The following is a 12655-nucleotide window of genomic DNA, read 5'->3' as shown; positions in this document are numbered from 1 at the left end:
CTTTGAAGACACATTATCTGAAATCCCATTTTCCTGCATACCTCCAACAATGCTGTACACAGAAACACTCCTATGTTTACTTAATAAGAGGCTGCTGAAGTAACCTCACATCCCTCAAACTGCTGTGATATCCTGTTGGGTTCCTAAAACAGTGCTCACAGAACAGAGGACAACTAAATCTTAAAATTTGCAATGACATTGTTATGTTTATAGTACAATGTTTTGCTGCCTTTCTCTGTAGCTATGAGCATGGTGTGTATTACCCACGCGTGAAAGAGAGAGAGAAAGGGAGAGAGAGAGAACTTTCAAAGCTCTCTTGTAATACTTCTTAATGACTGCATGAGGGAAGTTTAACTATGATTAAGTCTTACAACAAATATAACTTCACCTTTTTAACCCAACATAAACTACAGTTGTAGTCTTCCATTTAATGTAGGCATATTGGTGCCCATCTTCTCCTTTTATTAATTCTTGGGGTCAAGGCTCTAAGAACTGAGCATCATTTATGCTATCCATCTGAAACCCGCTTTTCAACAAAAATATCTGCCTAAGAAAGTCTTTATTTATTAATGAGAATATTCAGTGCGCACTAGAGTTAATAAATAAGCACAAATAAGCATAAGCCAGAAATAAAAATCTCTAATCTGCTCTCTGAATTTGCTCCAGGTGACCAGTGTCTTTGAAGACTGCATATAAGCAATGCTTATAGCCAGATATAGTTTAAATGGCACTATCTAATCTAACCAGTGGAGCTATGTTAGGTCAAACAGCTACCAAAAATTTAGCCTTGATAATATCTACTAAGTTCAGCATCTAAGCACACATTTCTTTTTGTGAATCCAGAGTAATTCTTATGACATAAAATTCATAGCATATAGGAGACTCAGTATTTGAAAACCATCTTAGTGATCTTGTTTTACTGTCTTTATAATAACATAAGATTTTTGAAGAAAACTTTCCCACCTTCATATACTTTTTCCGCTGTGATCTCATTTATCTTCAGGCTTTCAAAGATGACCAAGGTTTAAATAGCAATGTATTCCACATACTTTCCACCTCCCACATCTTATAGCATGACCGTAAATTGCTAAGTGAAGCCTCGGATAATTCTGGATTTGAATGAGGTTTCATGTGAGTGAATCATAAAACACACAAGCAGCACTTTTTGTGAAGAGAAGGCATGGGATTCTTTGCCAGGGAGAGACATCCAAATCACTTCCTTCAATATAGTTTTTCAAGTCTGTGTGCTTCTTTCTAAGTAATGGAAGACTAGGCAATTACTATAATCAGCAACACATTCCAGCTATTCTAGTCTAAAACACTACATCAAATAACTTGACAGGAAAAACAATCAAGATTTCATTGTAAGATTACAAAACAAGATGCTTTTCAAGTAAACAAATAAAAAAGACACCAGTAATTTACTTTCCATATTTAAAATTATTTGCTCTTTTGTCCATTTATGAATATTATAAACAACCTTCTGGAGACTTAAAACTAAACTTATTTCTTTACAAACAGAGTTTATTCTACACTTCACTTTATATGGGCTGTATTTTTTAAATGTCCGTTGACACTACCCTGGTAGAACACAGGATTTAGAACTCAGATTAAAGGACTGCATGTGAAATTTCCTGGGTTTATATATGTATGTGTCATTTGGGGATACACTGAAAAGAGAATTAATGGAGTAGTCTATTTTTGCAGAGTTTCTTAGCGCTATTAACCATTTTGAATTCTTTGGTATCTGTAAAAGACATTTTGGAGGTAAACTCAACATATTCAAATGTTCCTTTATTTTATTACCTACTGTCTAATGCTATCACCTGTATTTGGTAATTTTTGCTTCATAAATCACAAAGCAAACCTGCACATGAAACACATCAATTTTCTCATTTCTGTTTTCTTCACACACATTCGATCCATATGTTTGAAAAACTTTTCAAAGTCATATTATTAAATGAATAGTTTTGATAGGTTTAATTTAGAAATAAGGAAATACATTGGGGGAAAAAAAGAGCATTAAAAATAAAAGGCTTGGTAAAGGACACAAACGTATTTTTGTTTCATTAAGCATTCCGGCTTGGGAAATGATTTGAATTAGGAGCAGAACACAGCTGGTGTGTGCATACCCAGACATACAACTGCTGCCAGAGCGAAACTGCTGTGTCTATTGTTAAAGACCAGGACAATGCCAGGGCAGCTCTGGAGCAAATCCTGCAAAACTTGCTCTGACAAGGAGCTACCCCTGCACCCTGGGTCCAGCTCTACAGCTATTCTGACGAGTTTTGTTCCTAGCCTGCTGTAAACAGGAAATTGGAGTGGACAAGCCAGGAAAGAAGTGCGAAAAACCCTGCTAAACATATTGCGTAATGAGATGACAAGACGTGCTTGAACACAGGGCTTACTGAACAGAAGCTGAGTCATGTTTCTGTAGCCAATGCCTGGTTCTCCCTCCCCCCTATACCACCACGCCACCTTTTTTTTTTTCCTATTTTTTTTTATTCCTGAGTCCTTTCAGTCAGCCCCTCCACTACCTGGATGATCAAGTGCAGTTGTTTATAGCAATTGTCTTGATAGCACACAAGACTGAACTTCTCACAATATCTCAGGAACACAAGTGTTGCATACTAAAAACTTGATGATGTCATTTTCATTACACAGAAGCTCCTCTTTCATGGGCTGTTTGTTGGGTTTTTTTTAAGGAGAAGCAGCAGGATAAAGTAAGACAAGGTACCTGTGGCAGTTTGAGCCACATTAGAAATCCAAAATCCAATTTCCAGGCTTCCCCCCACCCTTTCCCACAATTTATCCCAACACTGGAGAGAAACTTTCAGGCCAGAGGTTTCTATAGGGGGAAGGGGAAGTATATACATTTATTTACACAAATAAATGTATGTATGGCCAGTCTTCGCGAATGAAGATTTGGGAAGGGTCTTTGCCCTTCGAGCCTGCTCAGTGGATTTTTTAGGTGAGACACAGTGTGCGCTGAGCTGAGCCCACCCTTTAATCCTAAGGTTCATCTGCCGGGGCCGAGCAAGCTTGGACGGTGGCAGTGAGGTCCTCAGGACGTAGGTTTGTTTAGAGTGACCTTCTCTTAGATGGATGGCCTTACAGGGCTGACGAGCTCCATCTGCCCGGGGGACTCCTCTGACCGGGATCCGAACCCGGGCTGCGGCGGTGAAAGCGCCGCATCCTAAACTAAAGGCAACTATATATATATATTACATTTCTATCAGTCCTTTTAAGCCCCTCCCTTTAACTTTAGTCCAGGAAGAGCCTTTCAAGCCTGCTGGGTAACGGAGTCTCTCTCTCGTGGGAGTGTTCGGGAACCTGAAACCCTCCCTCATCAACCTCCAGGTGGTTGCTGAAGTCCTTTCTCCTCACGAAGTCCAAGAAGGTAGCTTCGAGTCCTTTCTCCTCGGTCCCATGTCAGTCTCTGCTGTGTCATTCTCTCTCTCTCAGTCTCATACCTCCGTTTGTAGGCTGCTGTAGGGTAGCTTACCAACGTACGCATCCTGGAATGTTGATTCCTGTCCTGCATTTAAATCACGGCAGATACATCCTCCGGGCCTCTCCCTTCGGTCCATCTCCAATTTTGCCCGGGATTCCTTTCCCTGGTTCCGAGCTGTTTCATCAGCAGCCCGTCCACTTGGCTCTGCTTCAAAGCTGAGCCTTGCATCCACTCCCACTAAACAGTGAGAGGGAGAAAACAGCCCCCTTCTGCAGCCTGGTTGCAAGGTGGGGGGGGAGAAGAGGGCCTGGCCACAAGTCCTGCCTCTCACTCTCTCTCCCACTTACCAATTGTTTGCGAGTCACATCTCTCACAAACACTCACTTCAATGCTACCTTTAACTCTGGCCTAGGCAGAGTTGGTGGGGCCGCAGGGCTCCCCTCCCCCCGAAGAGGGGGAAGAAGGAGCTCGGCCACCCCCTGGCCTTCTACACCTACACACAGCAGACACCAACAGAGAAACTGCCAACAGCTGCCGGTGCTGCGTGTATATGATTTTGAGCAGAAATGAACAAGACGAGTGGTGGTTGGCTCTCCAGGGAACACTCCCCTGGCACCCAATCACCTCTGAGCCCCCAACTCTCAGGGGGTCCATCTCAAACCATGACAGCACCATAGAAGCACGCTACAAAGAATTCATTATCCTACCCTCCAAGCCCTCAAAGATCAACTCTGGACTTATTTTCATATTGAAATTGGTGAGCAAGTGACACGTCACAAACTCATTCCACTGCCTGCAGGAGAAAACAGAAATATTTAGCTGCTATAACTCTTAGGACTTTGCCAAGTAAATATGTCAGGGGTCCAGACACGTCTGGGTGCTGATGGAAGCAGGGTGGCATGAGATGCAGGCTGGACTCTGCTGCTTAAACAAACACAGCAGAAGAAACAGCTTCTCAGCTGGAAGTCAGGTTTGAGGGGTTTTTGTCTTAGATATAATCATATAAAACAAATACGCCTTATGTGGTCCATACTTTACTAAAAAATTAACGAAGACAAAAAAACCCCAACACAACCCCCAAAACCAAACAAACCAAGCAACCAAGCAAAAAAAAAAAAAACCAAAACCAAACAAACAAATATAAAAGTTTTAATTTCAATTGCTATGTTGTTATCAGAGCACAGGACATATACTGAGATTTGCCTTTTGATTTCATTCATATCTGAGCATTAAAGACCTTGATCCTTAAGTCAATTGATAACAGGAGAATTCCATTATGATAAAAATAAGCAAATGCTGAATACATTGTTGAGGAAGATTTGAAAATACAACTGGAGTTAACTCTGACATCACAAACCTGACATTCACAATAATAGACACATGCAACACATCACCTACAAGCTTACACCTTTTGAGAAAATCCTCTTCTAATAATATCTTCTGAATGGCTGGAGTTGACAATACTGATTTTTTTATGTCATACACAAGAATCACTAACAGAAGAAAAGTGTAAATTTTTGTGGAAGTAGGAATGAAATTGTGCTGCTTAGAAGAAATATTCAGTGACAGGTGGCAAAACATAAAGAAAGAACAGGTGACAAAACATAAAGAAAGAACCAGAGAAGGCAATGAGAAAAGAAAAGAAGCTGAGATGGTCTTATCTGGTTTCCTTAGCTTATATTTTGTTACCTTTTGCTTTTATCTTCATTTCCAAATAAAATAAAAAAGGAATTATATACCTCACCAGTGTTGATTTTCTCAGAAAATAGTGGCAAGTAGCAAATAATTCATATCTGCTTTTTTTTTGCCTTCCCTAATCTACGGTTACCTAAGCCAGCTTTCTCTTTCAACTGCTCTTAAAGCTGGCCCTGCTCATTTTATACATTAAATAGCAGAGGTGGCCTGTGCTGGCAAGTGATGCATCTGGCAGCTTCAGCTGGAGTTCTCAGCAATACCAATTGAGTTTTAATTAGTATAAAAAAAAATCTGTAAATCTTCATTCTAAATTGCCTTGATGGGCCATCAGCATCTTTCATTGAGATGACTTACAAACACCTGGGGACAATGCCATTGTAGCTGCCCAGAGCCAGGTCATCCACCTCATATCTCTTTCAGATGAAAACCTGATTATTCCTAAGACAAGTCTTCCTATGTATGAAAAGCTGAAATTTCAGTAAGAAGATTTTTTGTCCTTGCCCATCACTCCTACGATTTGTTATCTGGCGGTGTGTAGCAAGCTCACCTGGCCTTCAAATGCTGCTCAAACCCTTGTGTTGCAACACTGCATGGTAAAAAAGCCAACAGGACACATCATGCAATGTTCAATGAAGTAAGGCGGGAAGGAGACTAAAGGAATGAAGAGAATCAATAGACTACATAAGACAAATCTTCACTTCTGTGATGGTGGAGGCAGCTGTGTGTTAACCCAGCCCCAGGACCTCCCTCTGGGAGGTTATCCCTTTTCTTAAGCAAGTGGTGTCCATGGATGTGATTTCAACATGTACTTTCTAGTGCTTCCACAAAAGCTCCAATCTCTGGAGTGAGGCAACGACTCCCATGACTCCCATGAGAGCCCTGGGGTTTGTCTGCAGTCAGTAAGTTTCTAACCACCTTGTTTTATGAGAAAAGCTGGAAACCTGGAAACTAAAAAAACCCTCAAATTCCCAACAAAAGAAAAAAAAAAAAAAGAAAAAAAAATCAACAGCTGCACCCTGAACTTCATTTGGAATCTTACCAAAGTTGCACTTAGCTCATCACTTTCCAAGAACTCATATCCAATGTCAGCAAGTACATTCTGGTCTTCTTTTTTGACCTGCATGTTACTGACAAACCTCTTCTCTGCCCCAGCCAAGCAAGACCGTGTTTTTGTATAAATTCAGTTGATGCAACTGGGAGAAAAAAATTCATTGATTTCCCGCATCATGAGTTCATCATTAAGGCTGTGCAACTTGCCCGAAATATTGAATTAATACTGTCAGTTGTCATTAACTTTCTCAGATGGAGAAAGATAGTGTAGCACGTGCTGGTCTTACCTTCTTATGTTAATGACTCTCTAACTCCACTTCTAGGAAGAAAAATGGGGAAAATAATCCACTTGGCACTTACTAAATTCCCTATTCACAAACATTTTTTCTTGGGTATTCACAACAAATGTTATCTTTCCTTTCATCATTATGTTTGTTTTTGCTTATGTCATAAATAACCCTGCAAGCAACAAAATCCCTTATCTCTAGGTAAATAAAACAAGATCAATGTGCAACCAGTGAACAAAGAAAAGGTGTAAGAGAAACATGACAATTAAGTTATTTTGGATCAATTCCCACGGCAAGGGAAGAAATGATGAGGAGTTTGGGGAGCTGAGTACAAAACACTGAAGGTGAGGAGATGCAGAGCAGAAGGCAGGACTGGTGGGACAGGGACAGAAATGAGGTCTCTAACTCCTTTCCTTCCTCTTCCTAGGTATTGTTCGGTGAGCAGACAACGCATTTTCAATTTTCATGTCCCTCTGCTCATAAAAAGCCCTCATGAAGATACTGAATAATTAGAATGCAGAATAAAATCTCAGTTACAGCATCAGGATTTGGTCTTAGCTCTTAAGTTGGCAGCTTAAATGAACATGTAATTAGTGCCCAATGAATTAGCCAATTCGCAAACTACACCCAATACACAAATGAGGAAGTAAAATAACCATGAGCCAGTTCACTTCTGTCCTACTCAGTAAATGGGAAAGATTTGATAGTTGAAGAAACAATATGGGAAAGTGGAGGAGAAAGTAGAGAAAGTTTTATTTAACTTGGAGAAAAGTAAATACGATAGTTACTTGCAGCTTATTACTGTGTAAGAATCTTCAGATAGTAAATTTTAAAAACATAGGGTGTGCAATCTATAAACATAAAATAGAGAAGCTCAGAGAAAAAAAAAAAAAGAAAAATACCCACAGAAAACCTAACCAAACCAACCAACCAACCAACCAAAAATACAAAACAAAAAAAAAGGGAGGGGGTTCAGTTTAGGTTTAAAGCTACCACTTAATGGCTAACAAACAGCTTCTAAGAGAGAGAATTCACCCATAAGAGAAAAATATTTCAAAATGTGTATTATGTAAAACTTACACACTAGTAGCAGTTTGTCATTACATATACTCATACATGCTGTGTAATACACTGTAGTTAGCTCCCAAAGATGCTGAGCTGCTGAAGAATATTTAACCCTCAAAGAACCAATGACTGTATTATTCATCCCCAAAAGACATATAGAAACAGAAATGAAGAAATCCTAGAAATCCTAAAATAAACCAGGAAGTCTGATTTTTATTATTTACTGATCTATATGCTACAGTTAATAAAAAGTCTGGAACCACATTTCATTTGATTTTAGCTAGCACATCCTTATGTTATGAAAATCCAAAAACTACCATAATCAAAAATCCTCAATCAGCAACTTTTTTGGCTGAAGAATGATTCCTATGTTAGCATGAAATAATTCATACTTCATTAACTCTCACTTTCATTACTATCCCAGACCCTCACAGCACCAAGAAATGTACAAAATGTAAACAAGAGGAATTACCTGTAATTCCAAAACTTTCAAAAACTTACAAAAAAACTTTCACATATCTTATGTCTCAGATAAGGCATAAAAAATGCTATGAAGGGATACAGTTCTCTCTTGCACAGTGTATCAGAGACGGATGCAGCAATGAAAGACATGGACGAAAAGCTCTACAAGAAGTCCTTTGTGATCTCTGGGTCAGGTTCAGAGGGTCACCTATTGTGTCCCATAAAATATGCTCTTGAATTTAGAAATTTTGACACACATCTGCAAACCTTGAGAGGTCATTTCATTTCACTTAAAATGAACTTCATTATACATCAGCGATTTCCTTTTGTAGTAGTTGATATGAGTGACAAAACAGACCTACTAATACAGTTTGAGGGTGTGACATACCTTAGAAAGTCTTAGAAAGAGAGAATATCTACACAGGATACAAGGACAGCACTAAAAATAGCCTCATAGTTTTATGACAAGCAGTCTTTTCCACCCCTGGCATCTGCTATGATTCAGTCATTACTTAGAAGGGAGAGAGCATTTAGTGAATGAATCATCAGGCTACATCCTGCAGCAATTTTGTTTTCTCTAGTGGTCTTCCACAAGTCCCAACCTCTGCAAGTTAGAGGGATCTAGCTGGGAGACACACTGCCAGAAGCAAATGAGTAGACAGATGAAAAGGACAATGCTGTGCATGACACCATTTACATTCCCCAGCCCTGACTACCTGTAATCAAATGCCTTCACACAATGTATGTAAGTAGTCACACTGCAGTCAATTAGGTTATTAATATAGATAAGTGACTTTTGTCTAATAAAAAATGGAATTACTTGTAAAAAGCGTCTTTAGAAATAGAGAATTGTGTTGGCTAAATGAATTACTCATGTAGAGGATTTCTCTTATCTTTCAGTTATTCAGTTCACTTTTCTCTCAATGTAGAGTGTTAAAATATAGCTGGATGCATTAGTATGAAACATAAAAATACCACAACTTTAATCAAATCATAATCATTTCAATTACCCTGTCAGCCTAAGCACAGCATTTTAAAAGAGCTATCATGATCAGATCCTTTCACCTCATTAATGGAAAATTATTTCTAGAAGCCAGACAAGAAGGTGTGCAGGCATGACTTATTTTCTGCTACAGATTTATGACTGGAAGCCACAGAAAAGAGGCCAGTTTTCACTTTCCTTATCCCAAATAACATTTCTATTGTTAAAAGAAACAAAAGGGGGGGGACATATGAAAGGCTGTATGTCTGCATAAAAGGGTAGTAGGTTCTTAAGTCTCAATTTTAAAATATTAAAACACTATTGATCCCCCCCCTTGAATTCTTGTTACAGATAAAATTAAGCAATGTTTTTGCAGCATGTAATCTCAGTTAGAGAGCCTTTTCAAAACATATCACAATCTCATGAGAGAAAGATCTACTAGTTCCTGAGTTCAGTCAGGTCTGCTTCAAAGCTAATTGACAAACTGTGTGCATTTTCTAAAGACAATAAAAGATAAAACATTGGCAAAAAATGCCACCCCCCTGCCAAGCATCCCACAGGCTAAGGTAAACAAGCTTCACATTACAGTACTGGTAATCCAGAATTATACATTTTCACAGAAAAATTAAGTGACGCTCTCTTTATTTTTATATATTATGAACATGAGCAGATAATTTTCTAGATGTATTGACTTTATAATAAAGTTATTGCAACTTTTTCAAACAGCAGCATAATATGAAACTGTCAATCAAGAAAATTCAAATGCTCTTTAAAATAGTTATACATGCACACACATATACATGCATATATACACAAAAATATATACATATAAATACAACAAGACATGCAAATATATATGCATAAAAGGGAAAGAAAGCTAAAAAATCTGCTCTATGTAATATTCAATTTTATATCAAAAACAGTGGCAAATGTGATTTACACCTAGAGAATAAAGTTCCATGATAGGAAAGATTTATCAGCAAGATCTGTTGTTCAACATACTCATAAGCAATTTAGAAAAAAGAAACAATGGTGGTATAACAGCAACCTCTGACAAAATAAAACTGTTGGGAGAGTCAGAGTAAAGTCAATTACAAAGTCTTACAGGAGGATCTCTTAGTATTATGTTCACTGAATAACAAAATGGCACAAGAAATTCAAAATGATAAATGTACCTCTGATACTAAGGTAGAAAACTATCCGTATTTCACACAATAAGTCATCTATGTCTTCCCTTTTCTGCTTGTGGATAGCCTTCCAAACACATCAGGTAGTGGAATCTCCAGAAGTCTTGAAATATGGGAGGATTTGGGGGCTCCCCAACATGGAGAAGCATATGGGGAGCATATAGAGGATGTCTTTTTACAGGACAGAGAATACATATTCCAACTTGTGCATGATCATTACTTTCTTAAGCATCCTGCGATCACTTGTGCACTCCCTTCACATCCTTGATATTTAGTGGTTAACAATTATTTCCATTGTTAGACTCTTTCTAAAGTGCCCTCTTTCTCACACTCATGATGATATCTTCAGACGTTATGAAACCTCCAAGGGCTGACAGGAAAGCCAATGATGAAACCTCCCTCTGCCAAATGAAATTTCACAATTTGTTCTTCAATGTTTGCTTTGACTTCAAAAAGTATATACTACTTATTTCTCCATCCATTTTAAATGGAACTTAACGTTACTGAGAACTGAGTTACAAAGTCTAAGGAAATATTCTCTGAAGAGGTAGGGTGGAGGAGTCTACTGAGTCTTTGCCAGCTGCTCTCCATTTTCTTTCATCCTGTGTTTATCCTGAGTAGAGATAATAACTCCAACACCCTAACAATCAGTACTGTAATTTGTAACCCACAGAAGACTAACAGTCCACTTATTCTTAACTCATTCCTCCTCTGTCTTGGTGAGGGCACTAAACCCAAGAGGCACTGGGTCAAGTATGCAGAAAGGGGTACTTAAAAGCAGGGAAGCAACTTTTGCCTTTCTCCAGCTCTCAATCTGTGCATGTACACAAATAAAGATGGAATATTAGCCATCTAAGAGCTTGGCATTAAACACTACATAATACCACTTAATCGTACTTTCATCCTGTTGATTCTCAGTAGGTTTCTCCTGTTTGTCATCCTTTTGTGATTCATTTTGAAGTCAAAATAGCTGGAGAGCACACTGGATCTATGAGTAAGTAGTGACTGATACACAGCTATCTGCGTTGAAGGAAAATTCCCTCCTTGTCCCTGAAAGAGGATGGCTGCATTCCAAGGACACACTGTGGTTGCAATACCTACCCTCAGCTCCATCATTGCCTCCTAACAGGGAATTACTAGGACTACTCAATTTAGAGGGCATCACTACTGCAATAGGTAGTTTAAAGCAGAAGCTCTCTGGTAATAAACTGCAAATATTCATAGAAAAGCCAGCTAATATACATTGGAAAGGACTTCTGCGGGTCCTAAGTCAAATCCCATTCTCCCTCAGTCAATATTGTAGAGCTACATCAGTACTTTTCCCTATTTATACTGCCTTTGATAACCGCTCCTGTGGTCTATAGCCAATCCTTAATATCGTCAATAATAAAAGTCCAAGTAATTTCTCCAAAAGCAGGATTGAGTTATGAAAACAAGGCCTTGATATGTCTGTACCCAATTTACATATTAATGTACCATCCAAGTCAAAGGCTGTAATGCTGAGTTTTTACTCAAAGAAGGCTGTAATGCTGAATTTTTACTCAAAGATTCATATTATAGTGTTTTATTTTCACAACAGAAACCATGAATATCACAAGAAATATTTTTTGTTGTTTTTGTGTGTTCTTTTAATAATATGAAAATTTAAACAATAAGGAAACAACTGTGTAAAAACAAAGGACTTGCACATATCACAGCACACACTAGAAATCTAATTTTTTAGGCAGTCCAGTTAATGAATTCGGTCTCTTACAATGAATTTACATCCGACCTCCCCAGAGTGCGGACGTTAACATCTGTTCCAACTCTTTCATTTGTTCAGCAATTTCCTCCTTATAAATGTAGAAATGTTAGGGTTGAAGTATACTTTGCACCAGATACAGATCAAAAGTAATAGATTTTGCAACGCACAAGACTTATGGACAAGTGGGTGCATATTCAAGACTTCTGTGAAATAAGCAAATATCAGTGTATAACAGGGCCTTTATTTTTACTTCTGATTCTCCAGACTGAAGGTGACATTTTTCCTTACTTCAGTAAAATTTGGCTCCTTAGTTTCAGATCCTGTACAAGTCAGGGCTCTTTAGCTTCTCTCCCCAGCTCACACAAGCCACCAGAGGACTCTGGGTGACATTTAATTCATACTAGAAGTTACTTATTTGGTGCTAACTCATTCCATGCAGCCCACCCAAAACCCAGAAGGTAATGGCTTTCAATTACTGTTGGCATAAATTGAATATGAAACAGATGTGGAAAGCCTAGTGTAAATGTGAGTATTAGGTTGCCTGAAATAGAGTTCAATATTTACTGTAAAATGTATCCTTTTGTAGCAAAGTTTTCCTGGTACATTCCTGATACTATTACAAATTCTTACTCATGGAATATATAGGAATCATCTTTATATTATTGTTAATATAAGTTAGTATATGTCACTCATTTCTGCCTGAACCTGTTCATTTAGACTAGAATTTCA

This window comes from Chiroxiphia lanceolata, chromosome Z (assembly GCF_009829145.1).
Source record: "Chiroxiphia lanceolata isolate bChiLan1 chromosome Z, bChiLan1.pri, whole genome shotgun sequence".
Lineage (NCBI taxonomy): Eukaryota > Metazoa > Chordata > Aves > Passeriformes > Pipridae > Chiroxiphia > Chiroxiphia lanceolata.
The sequence above is the reverse complement of the archived record's forward strand: the minus strand, read 5'-3'. Positions refer to the sequence as shown.